This window comes from Neofelis nebulosa, chromosome 14, assembly GCF_028018385.1.
Source record: "Neofelis nebulosa isolate mNeoNeb1 chromosome 14, mNeoNeb1.pri, whole genome shotgun sequence".
NCBI classification, from domain to species: Eukaryota; Metazoa; Chordata; class Mammalia; order Carnivora; family Felidae; genus Neofelis; species Neofelis nebulosa.
Window position 1 is genome coordinate 48,448,507 of NC_080795.1, and position 19,137 is coordinate 48,467,643.

At 45.0% G+C, this 19,137-nt stretch overlaps 1 long non-coding RNA gene across 1 annotated transcript; it reads left to right on the forward strand.

The window, feature by feature from the left end:
- The first annotated feature begins 1,905 nt into the window (after window positions 1-1,905).
- Window positions 1,906-14,440, forward strand: LOC131494393 (uncharacterized). The gene is made up of 4 exons (XR_009253373.1): window positions 1,906-2,205; window positions 11,225-11,474; window positions 13,041-13,098; window positions 13,385-14,440. It is a non-coding gene; the product is annotated as an uncharacterized LOC131494393 (long non-coding RNA).
- The last annotated feature ends 4,697 nt before the right edge of the window (window positions 14,441-19,137 follow it).

Sequence of the window (19,137 nt, forward strand, 5' to 3'; positions counted from 1 at the left end):
AGTTCCTAAAGGAAGATTTTTATGGGGTAAAAACGAAGTAGCCAAAGTATCTCAGATTTCAGCTAGGGAGGAGTCAGTCCCATAGAAGAGATGTGTGAAGAAGGCCTTCAAAGATCACAAAGTTTGTTGAGGAATGGCAGTGGTCCTCACCCCTGGCTGTGCATGAGATCAGAATCAGTCACAGATGCTTAGAACACTCCTCCCAAGGGGAGTTCTCACCCAGGCTCACGAGGGGACGTGCGTGAGGACGCTCGCTGCAGAACTGCCGGGGCCAGAGGCCAGCTGAAGGCAACACAGGCGTCCATCCCTAGGCGACGGACAGTCAAGTGCGAGGGATACCGTGAAGAAATGAGAAGCCATGAATAGACATTCATACGTCCATCAGCACAGAACCTCAAAACATAGTATTGAGGGCAAAAGGTAAGAAAGCATACAATTTATGAATGTACGTTAAAAACACAAAGACTCAGAACATGATCCATTTACAAACACAGATGCGTACAAACACTGAACGTATATAAAGTCCATGGGGTACCTCGGGTGAGAGGAGGGATCAGGGACCAAGAGGTCAAAGAAAACAAAAAGCAGGACTCTTTGAATAACTCAGTGCTGGTAAAATGCTATATATGGTAAAGTCTGACCAATTCAATTTTGCACCCGGACCCCCAAATGGAAGAAGAATAGATTCAGGTTAATGAGATCCAGCTCAGGCCTGGGCTCGGGCCATTTTTTTTTTTTTTTTTTTTTTTAATTTTTTTTTTTCAACGTTTATTTATTTTTGGGACAGAGAGAGACAGAGCACGAACGGGGGAGGGACAGAGAGAGAGGGAGACACAGAATCTGAAACAGGCTCCAGGCTCTGAGCCATCAGCCCAGAGCCTGACGCGGGGCTCGAACTCACGGACCGTGAGATCGTGACCTGGCTGAAGTCGGACGTTTAACCGACTGCGCCACCCAGGCGCCCCAATTTTTAAAAGCTCCAGAGATGATTCTGATGTGCCTCCAGGTCTAAGAACCTGAGGTTCATGCTGAACACAGGCAGTTCGGTGAACAACCGTCTAGACAGGAGGAGGCTCTGGAGAGAAGGGAGGGTAGTAGGGGAGACACGGACCCCTAAAATGGCAGCTATTGTGTTTGGATGGGTGGCATTATAAGAAACCTCCTTCCTGTCTCTTCGACACTACTCTGAATGATGTTGCATTGCTTTTATGTATTTTCAATGCCATCGACTTTTGTTTTTAAGTAGTTCAGAGTTTCTAGGGAGAGTTAAAGGTCATGAGGGAACTCAACAACCACTTGAGATTTTAAAGCTCAGAATGAATAGTAGCAGTTGCCAAATTCAGCAAAAATCAATGTTCAAGTGCAGTTGAAACGACTTAACTCTGGAAGGTCGGAAGAAGTCTTAACAGTTATACTTAAAACATTTGTCCTTATGTGTTGCATTTCAAAGTTCAAATGAGGAAGTACATTTAACTAATATTTGCTATCTAAATACATGATATACTTATAAAAAGGAAAGTGAGCGTACCGAATGGGGAGAACAGGTTCGTCTGGGTCCTCCCAGGAGCAGATGTGAGATGATAAAAGATAGGAGAAATTTATTAGGGGAGGCATCAGAGAGAGCGAACTTGGAGGGAGCCAGAAGAGAGTGGGGGAGCCTGGCTTCGAACCATAATGTGGGTCTGGCACTGAGCAACGGAAAGGGGGAAGGAACTCTGGGGGAGAATTGACTTACATTGCCTTGCAATCTAAAGAAGGACTGATATGGCTGTCAGGGAGTTCCCAAGCAGTCACAAGGCAGAGGAGGCCACGCCCTCTAGCAATGGGCACGCCCCTTAGCAATGGGAAGCATGGTGGGGAGGCGTGGCCTTGGCGTGAAACGTGAAAGATTTTGGAGCCGCGGCTGAGGCCTTTGGTCAGTTGCACTACCGGCAGTTGCATATGAGTGATGCATTCTGGTAGCCACCACTGGCAAACTCGGTTTTGTCCACAAATGTTTGTGAACTGGCCTAATGTCTATGCTTGGACTACGGCCATGACATCATTCAGGGAGTGGCGGCACCTCTATTTAAATGTTTTCTAGGACTTGCCTGAAACTTTCACTCAGCTTCTTTTTTGTAATGACAAGATCAAGGACCGGGGAAAGCAGAGGACAAAGACGTGTAATAATGACAGGAAACTTGAAGATGCGGCAAGAGTCCCGAGGTTGGTGCCTTCCTAGGGAGTTAATGGACCTGGTCCTATTCTTAGAACTGTGCCCAGAGAACACAGCAGGGCTACTGAGGACTTTGGGTACTCCCTTTACGAATATCAGTGCTGAATCAAAGACCATAGGCCTTGCCTTGTTTGGGGACACCATGCTGGCCTCCCGCATGCTATGCGACATTGGGGAGAGGGTTGGAGCACCAATAATGCCTGCAACTGACCTTCCACCACTTTGGCAGGGTGGAGGCTTAGAAACTAAATTTAATTTAACAAAGTAAAAACGTGTGATGTTTCTGGCATACCCGTATTGATGGAGCACAAGTCACTGCAATTTCATATAATTTTTCATGTGGGTTCTAGGAAGTCGTTTTCAGTCGTTTTGGGGGGCACTCTTCTCTTACGGTTGTGCTCGGGTCCTGGGGCATACAGGGTCAAGAAGTCCTTTGGCCCGCAGCTCTGCTCTTCCTTGGCCCATTTCTGGCTATGGAGACATCTGAGTGGGTCACCCTTGTCCGGTGTCCTGCGGACAAGTCTGAGACAGGTTTTCTTTGGTTGAAAGATGGCTTTCAGAAACCTAGGTGCCTTTCATCTTGTGGCTCCTTTCTCCTACAGCCTTAAAGATCTCCATACCCACCCAACAGCTTGTGCATATGAGAGAGAAAGCGGGGAAATGGGTAACTTCCTTAGCCAGAAAATGCCACAAACTTATAGTCAATTGGCAACTAGTCACATGGCCCCATCTGGACGTGGGGGAGTCTGGGACGTGTAGTTCCTAGCTTGTCTACTCTATAACATGGAAGGGGAATGTGAGGGAGCATGAGTCTTTGCTGTACCAATAGCCAAGTTTGTCTACCTTCCATAGCCTCTGTTCTAGCTAATGACCATACTTCATACTTCTCTGAAAAACAGAACCATTCAGACATTTCCTTATCTTCCTACTACCAAATCCACCAGGAAATGTATGTACCCACGCTTCTCTCTTGACACTGGTGGAACAGGCTATCACATGGTCCTTTCTTTGTTGTCTACATCTTGACTGAAGACAAAGACAGAAAACAGTGCCATAGGTGCTAAGTACCCCTCAATCCCGGAGTAGAGTGCCAGTTGAAAATGGAAAGCAGCCCCTAAGATAGCTCCCCATGGTCCTCATCTCCTAGTATTCGTGCATTTGCCTCGTTGCCTCCTCTCGAGGGTGACCTAGGCCTGGCGATTCACTCCTAATAAATAGAATACTGTAAAAGTGGCACATGTCCTTATGTGATTAGTTATTAAAAGACTATGGCTTCTGTTGGGCTCCCTTGCTCATTCGGAGTTAATCCAGCTGCCGTGTTCTGAACTGCCCTATGAAGAGGCCCACCTGGCAAAGAACTCACATCTCTGGCCAAGTCAGTGAGGACCGGAGGTCTGCCAGCAGCCATGAAAATGAGCTTGAAAGTGGATGCTCCCAGTCAAGCCTTGAAATGACCGCAGCCTGAAACGGACATCTTGATTGCAGCCTTGGGAGAGAGCCTAAGCCTAAGGCCCCCAGCTGAGCTGTGCTTTGCTGACTCACAGTGTATCAGTTTGCTGAGGCTGCCATGACAAAGTCCCACAGACTGGGTGGCTCAAACAACAGACATTTATTTTCTCACAGCTCTGGAGGCTGGAAGTCAAAGTCAAAGCGTTGGCAGGTTCGGTTTCTCCTGAGGCCTCCCTCCTTGGCTTGCAGATGGCCACCTTCTCTCTGTGTCCTCACAGGGCCTTTCCTCTGTAGGCAACAACCCCTGGTACCTATCCCACTTCTTACAAGGACACTAGTCATATTGGATCATGGCCTACCTTATGACCTCATTTAATCTTAACTACCTCTTTAAAGGCACTACCTCCAGATCTAATCACGTTCTAAAGCACTAGGGGTTAGAGTTTCAACCTATGAATGCTGGAGCCACGCAGCTCAATCCTTAACACACAGAAACTGTGAGATAATAAGTATTTGTTGTTTTAAATGCTAAAATTTGGGGTAATCAGGAACACAGCAATAGATAACAAATACAAATGCCTAGGTGAGACTTTCTAAGACTGTGAAACTGTCTCTGCCCATGACCCCCCTCCAAGCATCTCCAAGAAGACTGGGGGGTTTCACTGGGCATGGAAGCAGGCACTAGTGAGGCTTTCCTTAAAGAGAGATGTATGTCAGTGTGCTGAGCTGTTACCATCCTCCCCAACCCCCATCGCTGGAAGCAAAGGAACATATCCACCTCACCTCAACTGGTGTGGGATGTGACAGACGTCAGGACATGCTACCCCAAAATACAGCAGCACCTTGGCATTGTTAAAAAGAAAACCACAGGTCCAAAATGGAGTCGCTTGTGCTAGGCCCATGCCACCAAAGCACAGCTTAATTCCTAACCTAGTTACAGTTTCAACCTTTCCCTGGAATGTAATCTTAACCAGTCAGTCTGGAATTTCCTGGTCAGCACCAGTGAGGTCATCTACCTAATAAGACCCTTTGGTCTGCTGAAGGGAGGTGACCTGGCCCAAAAGAATCCTTTTGTTGTTGTTTACACGGAGGTCTTTGCCCCACCTCACCTCTGCCTTAAAAAAAACCCTTCCATCTGGTACAGCTCTTCAGAGCTCCTTTCTGTTTGCTAGATGGGGATGCTCCCCAATTCATAAACTGTAGAATACAGCCAATTAGATCTTTCCATTTACCCAGTTGAATTTGTGTGTGTGTGTGTGTGTGTGTGTGTGAAAATTAATAAAAGGAAACCTCATTTACAATGGAGTAGGGCAGCCAGCAGGGGGAGCTCTCACACCCCATCACTCCTCACTGTTCATCACAGACCCTACAGAAGGCCATGACCATCTGGACACCACTTTACTCTCCCGCAAGAGGAAGGAAGGCTTTCCTCCTCCCCAGCAATAGCCCAGCCAATGAGACACTGTCACAACAAAAAGCCACCGTACATCAAACTCCCATTTTACTCCGGTGGACTTTTTGTTTACACCAGCCTTGCCAATTTCTCCTTTCCTCCATCACAGAGCCTTCATCTCCTTTGTTCCCTGCACTTGCCCGTGGTTTTGCCTTAGTTTGCTTGTCCTGGATTGCAGCTCTCTGCTATTCCCGACTAAACTCATTTTTGCTGGTAAAATAACTGGCATTTTTATTCTTAAGGTTAACTTTTTACAACAGCATATTGAATATGGGGCACCTGGGTGGCTCAGTCGGTTCAGGGTAGGACTTCGGCTCGGGTCATGATCTCAAGGTTCATGAGTTCGAGCCCCACGTCGGGCCCTGTGCTGACAGTTTGGAGCCTGGAGCCTGCTTCGGATTCAGTGTCTTCTTCTCTCTCTGCCCCTCCCCCGCTTGTGTTCTGTCTCTCTGTCTCTCTTAAATAAATAAATAAATAAATAAATAAATAAATAAATGTTAAAAAAATTTTTTTAAACAGCATATTGAATATTTTAAACTGGAGGAGTTTGAGAAAACAACAGAAGCAGGATGTTCACTTTGACCTTTCCCTGCCCTTCTCTGAATGGGTCATAAAACCCTCCTGTGAGAGGTGGCCTCCCTATACCTGGAGGAAAGGAACATCCTAATATCGGAAGACAACAGGACACTGTAGGAGCAGAAAAGTTTTCCTTTCTTCCCTTCTAAATTCTTTGGCTGGTCTAATAATTAAATTGACATAAGACAGAGTAACATGAAGAAAACAAACAAAAGTTTAATAACTGATATACCTCCGGTATATACGGGACAGATCCAGGAAAAGGAGGTATAACTCTCCAAAATGGCTGAAGCCATCACTTTAAGTACCATCTCAAGCTAAGGACAAAGCAGGTGTTGGGGTGGGGAGTCAGTTATGGGAGATTACCAGGAATTGCAATAAATAAGGAAGCACAATAAATAAGGATAAGGTTATTATGCAGATTTAAATTACTGCCTCCTTCATCATAAGAGTTTCTAAAGATTTGTTCATCCTCCTCTTCAGGTTACAGATGGGGAGACACCCCTTGCTAATGGAGCTTTCCTTTGTAAATGTAAATGTCTTTTTTTTTTTTTTTGTAAATGTCTTTTACAAAAGGGGAACTTCTCCATTTTCAAAGCTTCTTCTGTGTCTGCAGCTTCTTAAAAAGAACCGGCTTAAAATAATCACTATGCTAAAGAAGCATTCCTTGGGGTGGCAAAATCTGCTCCCCTTCAATGCCAAGAAGAACCCCAATAAACTCAGCTCACTCTGCTTATTCCATACTCCTCAATCTATCATATTCCCAACACAATGTCATCTATACCACTCCTCGTCAGACACAGCACAAAAATACACAGATCTTCATTTCCTTATGAAGGCTCCCATGTCATGTAAAACTTACAGCAAATAAATCTGTATGCTTTTCTCCTGTTAATATCTTTGTCAGTTTAATTGCTAGAACTAGCTGGTACCACCTAAGAGAGTCAAGGAAAACTTTTTCCTTCTCTACTGAAGCTTTGAGAGAACTGAAGAGTGTGACATGTGTCCCCTGGATTCAGGGGGAAGAGTGGCTGGTACCTGACCCCACCTTGGGAACACCCTTCTGCCTGAGGGTGCCTCTATCCGGCTTCAGATCTGAGAGGGAAAGAGGCGAGCAGGTGAAGAGTAGCAGAAAAGGACACCCCCAACATTTCTACTTTGATATAAGGATTATTTTGAGCTAAAGGCAACCGAGAAAAAGCAGATACAAGAAAAGGTCTCTCTGCCTTCCCCCTATTTGCCTAAAAGCAGGACGTTTATAAAGGTATACCCCCACCCTCTCTACCAGGAAGGACAGAAGTTTATCACTGGAGTTAATTCTAGACTCTTACAAGCACCAAAACCTTGCTAAAAGTAGCCCTTATCCATTCGTTTCCCCGTATATTTGCTTTCCCACAATCTGCCAGCCTGAGGAGCTCAAAGGTTTTTTTCCTTTGTCTTATCACTTCTCTACAACTTTCTTGTTCTTTTGTCACGCTATATAAGCCCAAGTTCTAACCACCCCTCTGAGTTACTCGTGGCTGAATGCTCCCCATGCAAATGTACATGTTAATACACTTCTGTTTGTTTTCTCTTATTATTCTATCTTTTGTCAGTCTAATTTGTGGGGCCCTAGCCAAAGATCCTAAGATGGGCAGAGGAAAAAGGTTTTTCCCCCGCCTCGCCTACACATGTTTCCAGGGGCCAGGTGTAGATGGGTGGAAGGGGGCTACACTTGGAGGCCTGAAAAGGGACACTGGTGAAGGATCTGTCTGGAGGGGCAAGATGACCCAGCAAAGAGGGATGCTGCTGGAGGTTGGGGGGCTGGGGGAGATGTAAGCCAGAACTCCTTAACCTGGACTGCTGATCACATCACCTGGGCCTCTTATGAATGTAGATTCTGATTCAACAGGTGAGGTGAGCCTAAGTTCTCCCTGTCTGGCGGGTGATGCCTGTGCTGCTTACCAGCAGAAGGCTGGAGAAGGTACCCGCTGTGGGTATAACACCCCTAGAGATGGGGAAAGAATAAATGGTTTCCTCCCTACACTGAGTCTAGCTGGTGCCATAAGCTGGGAGCAAAGCGGATGCAGTGGCCCCTGCCATCAGACCTTCCCAGGGACCTTGGTCCTGTCCCCTCTCTCTGACTCCCAAGGTTGCAGCCCCAAACCTTCCCTCCTTCTCTGATATCATCAGTTCCTTTCTGCCTGTTAGATCCTCCCCAGCCACACACCAACATACACATCTTCTTTAACAAAGCAACATAAACCCTTTGTCCACCCCTGCCCCCTTCAGCCACAGTTCACAGTAAAATTTCTCCTCAGAACATCCACATTTTCTCCACGTCCTTGCCATACATTCACTTTTTAAAAGCACATTTAAATTGGGAAATATGTATACATAGGAGGGTAAAGAAGGTTTTTTGGTTTTTTTTTTTTTCCCTTGGACAAGTAACTAGTTTCTCTGAGGCTTCTTTTTCTTATGGTAGCAAGGATATGGCCCTGCTATGCTTTGAGAGCACTAAATAAGAATCAGAGGCACAAAGTAGGTCCTCAATAAACCACCTTAGTCTTGGCTGAAGATAAGAAGAAACCCCCAATGGCGGATGCCTGGGTGACTCAGTCAGTTGAGTGACTCATGATTGTGGCTCAGGTCATTGTCTCACAGTTTGTGAGACAGAGCCCCACATCAGGCTCTGTTGCTGACAGCACAGAGCCTGCTTGGGATTCTCTCTTTCTCCCTCTCTCTCTGCCACTCTCTCACTCTCTCTCTCTCTCTCTCTCTCTCAATAATTAAACATTAAAAAAGGAGAAGAAAGAAACCCCCATGGCTCCAGGTACAGCAGGGCTGGCGTTGGCTGAGATGTGCCCAGACACGTCCAGGCATGTCCCTGGATTTCTCTCTGCCTCCCTGCCCCCATGCAGTCATCACCTCGTGGCCTCCATTCTCTGTGGCCTGGGCTGGAGCTGAGGATTGAAAAATGAATCAGCCAGGAAAGGGCAAGAATGAGAGGCCAGCAGACTATGCATTCCACCCCCCCAACCCCTGCAAGCTCCCTAAAGTACAATCTATCCCTCAGGTCCCAGGGGTCTGGTGATTTCTGGATCTCTCTCCTATTAAACAATGAAAACTCAACTGAGTAAATGTTAAAGATAATGATTGGCTTTACTGAATCATTCATGAATCGAGCAGCATCCCACCTAGCAAATAGAAAGAAGCTCCAAAGGGCTACAAAAAGGAAAATGTTTTTAAAGGCAAGACAAGGAAGTCATTTTAAAAAAAAAAAAGAAAGAAAGAATTATTTCGGGCAATATCACCTCCCTTTGGGGGACGAAAAGGCCTGTCTAATTAGGGGAATTCCCTTACCCATGCCAACCAGGAAATTCCAGACTGACCAGTTAAGATTACATTCCTGGGAAGGGTTGAAACTGCAATTAGGTTGGGTATAAAGTCCCAGTGTGGCGACATGGCGTTAGCACAAGGGACTCCATTTTGGACCTGTTGATTATTTTTATTACTCCCTTATTCCACATATTCCATACCCTGTTCTTACTGCATGTGCCCTGAGGGGCTAGGATGTGCCAGCCGCGGGGCCAGGCACCAGAGGGTTTCAGAGACTACGACCCAACACATTTTCTGTCCTCCGGGAATTCATCAGAGGGGAGAACAAGGCAATCGGTTCCAAATCGGGACTTCATGGGGGGGGATGGTTATGTGACATTGACTGAGACACTTCCAAGGACACTTCCCATCTCTTCAGCCACAAAATAGGGGGAGTAACATGTACCTTTCAGGGCTGTTTTGAAAGTGACAAGGTGCAATCTAGCTCTTCGGATTTACACAATAAGAATTTTTCTGTTTTGTTTTCTCTGTTGAGAAAAAAATGGAACAGCCTCGTAAGGAAGGGAACTTACTTCTTTCTAAAGATATGCAAACACATTGGAGATAAAAATAATAATAATACATGGTAATGCATATTATAACCTGAAAGACAGAAACGCTGTTTGGGGAATTTTTGAGTTTTATTGAGAATTAAACCCCACCTTGCTGCATGAAAGGTGAAAGGTGAAAGGTGGAAAGGTGATAGCCTTGTCCAGGCTTTGGTGTCGCCACTAGGTGGCATCAGTCTGTGGAAACTAAACTGTGGCCTGATTGCAAAGTGACTCTGCTTTCCCTGTGGAAGGTAGAAAAGAGAGAACACAGCTAATTGTCAAGAACTAAGCTGAGGCAGGTATTGAATTTTCATCTCATTTCTAAATTTAGTTCTTAAGCCGCGTGACAAATAGAATAAAAGAGACAGAATTACAACCGAGTGAGAGAAATGTACATATTGGTCTTTCTCTTGTAAAATACCTCCTGGAGGAAAAAAACCCAAAAAAACGTGTGCTACTGCAATGCTGTTAGATGGTCAGGGCTTTGCAGATGCGTTCTTAGAGGAATTTGTGAATGCAGATCCCACAGTAATGAGTGGACACGAAACATCTTGCTTTGGGAGGTTTCTTATTTGGCTTCCTGAGGGATTTCTTTCAATTCATATCTACCTGGAAATTCATGGAAAATGTGAAAATATTGTTTGCCTTCATTTCTTTCTTAAATGTTGTCTGTTTTCTTTTCGCTTCTGCGGGGCTGGGGAGCACCCTGGGAGCTGTCCTTCTCACCCACTTTATTCAGGATTAAAAAGAGGGTTTTCACTCCCCTCTAGTGGCTGGCTCTGGTCTCCTTGTCAGGTTGAAACCGCAGAGGAGCTGGGTCAACAGGGGTGCGGGGCACGTGTCCACTGGGAGGAGAGCCTGAGAAGGTCTCCAGGCTGTGCAGGGGAGGGACAGAGGAAGATTCCTGCCCCAGGGAGGCCAGGCTCTTCTGTCCCACTCCCCGCTCCCAGGCAGGAAAACAGGCCTGGCCACCGGCAGCCGCAGGAGCTCTCCTGACTCAGGGCAGCACCCAGAAGGTCCCTGCCCTGGGGATGGCAGGAGGGCCCAGCCCTGCAAGGGGAGCCGGCGTGGAAGCCACTCGGGCCTTGTGGTTGTGTGCTGTGAGAGGAAGGAAGAGGCCACAGTATGGGACAGTGTAGTTCTAGACAGTGGGAGAGGGAGAACTTTGTAACCGCAGTCGTGTGCACGAAAAGGGCAGTCACAGGACTGGATTCACGATGGACCGTGCAAGCTCGGCAGTGAAGGCAGGCATCAGACAGACGCAATCAGACGCATGCAATCCATCCAGCCAACAAACCTCTTCCCCCCCACTTTTATGATAATGTCCAAATATGATTTAGTGCCTTCCCCACGAGTCAGGCAGCTGGACCGCTGCCACTCTGCCCTGTTCATCCCATTCATTTTGGTTTCCCCAGCACCAAACACAGCACCTGACATGTAGCGGAATCTCAAAAATTATTTGCACTGAAGGAATGGAGAGTGCTAGGCCCTTGGAGGGATGCCCAGGTCAATCAGACCCAGATCCTACCCTCAGTGACGTTATGGCCCAATCATAACTATGCAACATACCAGACACGACAACTATTTGTTCTTTCCTCCCTTCCTTTCTTGTATTCTCCCCAGAACCTACCCTCCAAGATTGCCCAAAGGGAGAAAGTGCTCAAGGCTTTAGAAGTGGCAAAGATGAATTTTGTCTGGGAGAATCAATGAAGGCTTCCCGGAGGAGGGAGCATTTGATCTGGCTCATCCAGGACTCTAAGCAGCATGAACACGGACACAGAGATGCGTGGGAAAGTAGAGACGTGCGTGGAGAAATGCACAAAAGTGCGGTTTTGTTTGTGGAACTATATGAAGGGGAGAAGTAGAAAACAGGGTAGGAAAGTCCCTTGGTTACTAGGTTAGGGGCCCTAAAGCATGGTGTGAAAAACCTGGATTTCACTACCAGAGAGATCAGATAGCCCTGGGCCTGGCCCAGACTCTGTTGTCTGACTACAGACTATGTGATAACTGTGGGCAAGCTACCTAACTCCTCTGAGCCTCACTTTCTTCACCTGTAGAATGAATGAGGATAATACTACTTACTCTTTAAAAACGTGAATGAGGGCACGCTGCAAATACACACCGTTCGCATCTTTTTCCACTTTGGGAAAAATCTGCATATTATCACATACAGGGTTAACTCTGTACTCACTTATATGCCATTATCACACTCTAATTAACAACTTTTCTATTTATGGATATTTAGGTGGCTTCCGATCTTTAAGTAGTTTGTGTCTGGGTATCTACAAAATGAAATTCATAAAGTAGAACTGCTAAATCAAAGCGAATATGAAATTTAAATGTTGACAGAATCACCAACTTAGTCTCCATAAAAGAGGGAATCAGGTTCCACTTCTATCAGCGATATACGTAAAGGTCCCTTTCCTTATGCCTTCACTAAATTTTTTTGATCTTTGCCAATCTGAAAGGCTTTGTGTGTGTGCATGCATGCGTGTGTGCGTTTTAAGTTTATTTATTTTGTGAGAGAGAGAAAGCGCATGCAGGAGGGGCAGAGAGAGAGGGAGAGGGAGAGAATCCCAAGCAGGCTCCATGCTGTCAGCGCAGAGCCTGACGTGGGGCTCAAACTCACAAATCGTCAGACCATGACCTGAGCTGAAATCAGGAGTCAGATGCTTAACGGAGCTACCCAGGCACCCCTGAAAGGTTTTAAGTTGGCATCTCATTGTAGTTTTACTTTACATTTTTATTATTAAAATTGAGGTTGGGCACCTTTTCAACTTTTAAAAGCCATTTGCATTTCTTCTCTGGGAACTGTTTGTAGCCTTTTACCATTTCCATTTGGTTGTTAGCTTTTTTCTTATGGATTTATAGGAACTATTTATTTATTTATTTATTTATTTTTAATTTTTTTTTTCTTAACGTTTATTTATTTTTGAGACAGAGAGAGACAGAGCATGAACAGGGGAGGGGCAGAGAGAGAGGGAGACACAGAATCGGAAACAGGCTCCAGGCTCCGAGCTGTCAGCACAGAGCCCGACGCGGGGCTCGAACTCACGGACCATGAGATCATGACCTGAGCTGAAGTCGGACGCTTAACCGACCCAGCCACCCGGGCGCCCCAGGAACTATTTATTTATTAAGGAAATTAGTTCTTCAGGATATGGTCACAAATGTTTGCACAATTTGCCACCTCTCTTTCACTATGTCTATTTTATTCCCCTGGAAGATATTTTTTCTTATCTTTATGTAGTCATACTGACCATTTCTTTCCTTCACAGTTTCTGTATTTTGAATCCTGCTCAGAAAGGCATCTCACTCCCAGATAATGAAAGAAATCCTGGCTTTATTTGGGGGTGAGGAGAGAGGCAGGAAATTCTGCTTTATTTTTTTTCCAGATGGCAGTCACACTAACCCCATTTCTCTGGATTCCTTGAAGCAGCAAAAGCCATTCAAGAACCAGTCAAGGGGCCCTGCTGAGAGGAAGAACACAGATTGACGTAAATGTTCTAGATGTCATTTCATCCCCACAACCAGCACATGAGGTGTCAGCATCTTGTTTCTCAAATGAGGGAGCCAAGGTTCAGAGAGATTGAGTAAATTGCCCACAGTGGCACAGCCAGCAAATGACAGACCTGGGATTTGAACACCAACCAATGTCTGTGTTCACTCCACCCAGGAGAATTAAGAGTCCGAGGGGAGGCATGGTATATACCATACAGGGCTTTCTGGAAGGATTAGATGACAGCTTTTCAGTCTCGTCCTCCTCGTTCCTTCCTTCCAAAGGCCTCCTACACTCTGTGGCCAAAGCTCCCTGCAGCCAGCAGACACGGGTGTCTGTCCCGGCAACGCTGCCCCTGTTCGAAATGACCAGCAAGGAACAGTCACAGGAGCCAGAAATAAACCTTCGTCGTGTTCACTGAAAATTCTTCAGTTGACGGGTAGCAGCAGCTAGCATTAACCTGAGTATTAGAATTGTCCAGTCACAACGGATCCTTGAGGGAACCACAATGGAGGGCAGTTAGTTCATCTCTGAGACCATCTCCTTCTTTCCACTTGCCTGGACGCAGTGGTCCTTCTTACCTACGCTGTCTCAAGAGCATCACCCACTCCATCCCTTCCCTTCCCTCCCTGTTTCCTCTCTTTTCCCACAGCCCTAGTCTGAACCATGCTTGGAGAGCCGAGAAGCTCCCTCCCAAGCTGGCAACACTCAGGTCTCAGGCTGTGCACAATCTTTGTATCTATTTTGGAATGGGCTAGAGCAGTGAGAGCAGGGAAACTCACAGGAAACACACACAGGAGCGCTCCAAGGTAAACCCTTCAACCTGCCCAGGGCCCTGCTGCGGGTGCTGCATAACTAATTCTTCTCCCGTCCCTCCAAGCAGGACACAGGCCCAGTGGGGAGTGCCTTGGCCTGGTTATAATATCTAGCTTTTATTACTGCTCTTTCTATATCTTATCAGTGGGGTAAAGGGCAAGGGCCTTAGGCATGTGTCCAAGGACATGCACCATGCTCACAGCAGCTCCCTGGCCCAATTCAGGCAAGTTGTGCTCTGAGAGGTCTAATTTCGCAAAAGGCAGGTTAGGCTGTCTTGCAGATGGCGGCAGTGGTGGCAGCAGCAGGGGTGGTGACAAGGGTAAGGGGGGGCGGTGATGTCAGAGAGGAAAAGACTCCAAGGGAGGTGGTCTCTTGGTAGCAATTTTAAAATGCCTCTGTGGGGGCGCCTGGGTGGCTCAGTCGGTTGAGTGTCCGACTTGCTCAGGTCATGATCTCACAGTCTGTGAGTTCGAGCCCCGCATCAGGCTCTGTGCTGATGGCTCAGAGCCTGGAGCCTGGCTCTGATTCTGTGCCTCCCTCTCTCTCTGCCCCTTCCCTGCTCATGCTCTGTCTCTTTCTGTCTCAAAAATAAATAAAAACATTAAGAAAAAAAAAATTTAAAATGCCTCTGTGGGATGAGTGTCTGGGTGGTTCAGTCAGTTAAGTGTCTGACTTTGGCTCAGGTCATGATCTCACGGTTTGTGAGCTCCCCCTGCCTCGGGCTTGGGGCTGACAGGTGGCAGCCTTTAGCCTGCTTTCAGATACTATGTCTCCCTCTCTCTCTGCCCCTCCTCCACTCACACTCTGTGTCTCTTTGTCTTAAAAATGAATAAACATTTAAAAAAATGCTTAAATGCCTCTGTGGGAAAAGTTACGGACTACCCTTGAAATCAGATTTTATTTTTTCTGTTAATAACAGGCGTCTCCTGAAGTAATGTCTTTGACATCAGCCATAGAAACACTTTTCTACATCCGTCTCCTCAGGCAAGGGAAACAAAAGCAAAAATAAACGATTGAAGCTCAGTAAAATAAAAAGCTTTTGCACGGCAAAGGAAACCATCAACAAAACAACAAGGCAACCTACTGAATGGGAGAAGATAGTTGTGAATGACAACATCCAATAGGGGGCTAATATCCAAAATATATAAAGAACTCCTACAACTCAACACCAAAGACAGCGCCAAACAATCGGATTTAAAAATGGACAGAGGAACTGAGTAGACTGTTTTTCCAAAGAAGACATCCAGGCGGCCAACAGACACATGAAAAGATGCTCCACATCACTCATCATCAGGAAAAGGCAAATCAAAACCCCAATGAGCTACCACCTCACACCTGTCAGAATGGTTAGAATCAAAACGATAAGAGATAACAAGTATTGGGGAGGATGTAGGCTCATACGCTGTTGGTGGGAACACAAATTGGTGCAGCCACTGTGGAAGACAGTATGGAGTGTCCTCAAAAAAATTAAACATAGAATTACCATATGATCCAGTAATTCCTCTGCTGGGTATCTACCCAAGAAAATGAACACACTAACTCAAAAAGATACACGTACCCCTATGCTTACTGCAGCATTATTTACCATAGCCAAGATATGGAAGCACACGTAAATATATATATTATATATATATATATAATATATATATATACACACACACACACTGTAATATTACTCGAAATGAGATCTTGCCATTTGCAACAACATGGATGCCTAGAGGGTATTACGCTAAGTGAAATAAGTCAGAGAAAGATAAATACCATGCGACTTCACTTATGTGTAAAATTTAAGAAACAAACCAAATGAACAAAGAAGAGATAAAAATACAGACTCTTAAATGCAGAGAACAAACTGGTGGTTGCCAGAGCAAAGACAGGTGGTGGGATGGTTGAAATAAAGGGGATTAAGAATACACCTAAGGGGCGCCTGGGTGGCTCAGTTAGGTAAAGCGTCCAACTTCGGCTCGGGTTATGATCTCACGGCTTGTGGGTTCGAGCCCCGCATCGGGCTCTGTGCTGACAGCTCAGAGCCTGGAGCCTGCTTCCGATTCTGTGTCTCCCTCTCTCGCTCTGCCTCTCCCCTGTTCATGCCTCTCTCTCTCTCTCTCTCTCTCTCTCTCTCTCTCTCTCTCTCTCTCTCTAGAATAAATAAAACATTAAAAAAGAAAATTGTTTTAAATGAAAAAAGAATACACTTAATTATGGTGAGCACTGAGTAACGTAGACAATTGTTGAATTATTATTTGCTACACCTGAAACTAATACAACGCTGTATATTAATTACCAGAAAAAAACAATAGTGTCTTTATCATCCCAGATGTTGAGGGGCATCACAATGGATGACGTGATCTACTTGGTGCTAACTACTCACTGACCTTCTTGAGTAACCACTAGAAAGTCGTTGGGTCTTGAATTCCTCAAATTTTAAATTGATCATTCTCACTGCCTAAGCATTGCCCGGTGCGCTGCGAGGAGAAAGACCTTTATACCTTCCCGGTTCTGGCTACCTTATTTTTTCTCTACAACTCAGCTCGGATGTCATCTCTTCTGGCAGAACGTCTCTAAGCCCAGAGTCGACTGGTCTAAACTCCCATCTCCGTGCTCTCAGCAACCCATGCATTCTTTTAACATATCCCCACTGTCTGTTCATATCTTGCCCTCTCATCGGATGGCAAACGCCTTTCAGGTAGGGATTGGGATTGTTCCTTGCCTGACTATGGCCAATTCATCCCAGTGCCTGGCAAAAGGGCAAGTGTGTTCAGTAGAAATCAACCTTCTTCGCCAAAATGGAATGTTTTTCAATAGATGGTTTTGGAAAGGGAATCTTAGGACTTGGACACTGCACAGACCTAAACCTGCAGAAGAGGAAAGGAAGGCCCTGAAGATGAAATGGATTGCCCAGAGCAGAGCCACATGGCAGCAGCCCGGCTGACACATGAGCACCTTTCCTGGTGGCACAAAGCTTGCTAGTGACATCAGAGACTATCCCCAGGCTGAGGTCTGCTGGTATGAAATACCCCGAAACACATTCATTAGTCGGCATGGTCTTTCACCCCAAAGTCTAAAAACTTCTTTGGCCTCTGTATTTTCTGTCCTTTTCATTTCTACTAGATATTGTTCTTTTAATAAATCTTGCCTTTTATTAATTTTGATTATAAAAGTTTACATGTTTATTGTAGAGATTCTGGAATATGCAAAAAAGTAAAAGAAAGAAAGAGAGAAAATTAAAAATACCCTAGAATTCCATAAGCCAGAGACAGCCGACATTAGTATGGGATATTGCCACCGATAAATCTATGTGACTGAGATCAGGTTATATGTTGAATTTTATGCTTTTTCTTACTGTTGGGTTGTGAGTAAAGTCCTGAAAAATTAGGTTTTCCAGGGCACCTGGATGGCTCAGTCGGTTGAGTGTCGGACTCTTGATTTTGGCTCAGGACATGATCTCACAGTTCATGAGTTCGAGCCCTGCGTCAGGCTCTGTGCTGACAGTGTGGAGTCTGCTTTGGATTCTCTCTCTCCTCTCTCTCTCTGCCCCTACTCCATTTTCTCTCTCTCAAAATAAATAAACTTAAAAAAAATGTTTTTTAAATCAGGTTTCCTTTGTAGTGTTTGTGCTGGAAGCTTCTCAATCAGTACACTTTGTACTGAGTTAATTTATAAATAAAAAGGAGCCAATAATGAAATAAAAAGGAAAAATGATACATAATCTATTATTTGTAATAGCTACACTTTAGCCTATTGGAATAGATCACCTTTTCCTAACATCTGGGTGGCTCACAATTTTTCCCTGCAATACATGAAAACTGTGTTTATTTCTTCATCTCACTGTGATGAAACATCTCTGTATGAAATCTCGATCTGTATTTCTAAGTATTGCTTTATGAGTCCTATGTTATGTCCTCAACTTTGAAGGAAAGGTTTTAAAAAGGTGAATTATTTTAAAATTTAGGATCGCCTCAAAAGATCATGCTGTTTTTCAAGTTGCCTTAAAAGCACTGATCCCAGGGGCACCTGGGTGGCTCAGTCCGTTGGGCATCCTACTTTGGCTCAGGTCATGATCTCACGGTTTGTGAGTTCAAGCCCCGCGTCAGGCTCTGTGCTGACCTCTCAGAGCCTGGAGCCTGCTCCGGTTTGTGTGTCTCCCCCTCTCTCTGCCCCTCCCCTGCTCATGCTCTGTCTCTGTTTCTCAATAATAAATAAATGTTAAAAAAAATTATAAATGAGGCTGAAGAGGAAGAGACAGATCCAGATGTGGTTCAGTCTTCTGGAGACACATGAAAAAAAAAAAAAAGCACCAATTCCATTTCGGTAGAAAAAGGAAAGATAATTCAATAAACAGCAAAAAATATATATAATAGGGTCAAATGGTGTTAAGTTTAGCTTGTAACATTAGACACTTGACTCTTAATATTTGAGGGAGGGATTGATTTCTTTTTTTACCTAGAGCTATAAATTACATGTTAATTGCAGTTATGTAATGCTAAAGAAGAGATACTGCTTTTTGAACTATTTATGCCATCTGTATAAAAGTTAAATAGTCTGAGAAGCACCTGGCTGGCTCAGAAGAGCATGTGACTTTTAATCTCAGGGTGGTGAGTTCGAGTCCCATGTGGGGTGTAGAGATTACAAAAAAAAAAAAAAAAAAAAAAAAAAGTGAAATAGTTTAAGTTCAAAGATAAAGTAACTAGAAAGACTATCTGGTTCTTAGAACAGGGAAGCCAGCTCCTGGATTTAAGTTTGTAGCCATAGGAAAACTGAAGTACAAGAAAGCTGTTTCCCTAATAATCTGTTTACAGAAAAAACATACATCTTAAGCTTCATCACATAAAGTTTAAATATCTGCAGATTCATAAAAAAATATTTTAAACAAGGGAAAAGCTAAAATAAAATTCAGATTTGAGAGATTAAAAATAAAAGCAAGCAAGAAAAATAGACCCCTAAATGTTTCTATTTTTCGGTTCTACATGTATTTGCGTTGAGGACATTATATCGATACTAGCTTATGGGGATTATACTTTCATTTCACAAACATAAAAATGTATTTTAGGGGGCGCCTGGGTGGCTTGATCGGTTGGGCGTCCGACTTCGGCTCAGGTCACGATCTCACGGTCCGTGAGTTCAAGCCCCGCGTCGGGCTTTGTGCTGACAGCTCAGAGCCTGGAGCCTGTTTCCGATTCTGTGTCTCCCTCTCTCGCTCTGCCCTTCCCCCGTTCATGCT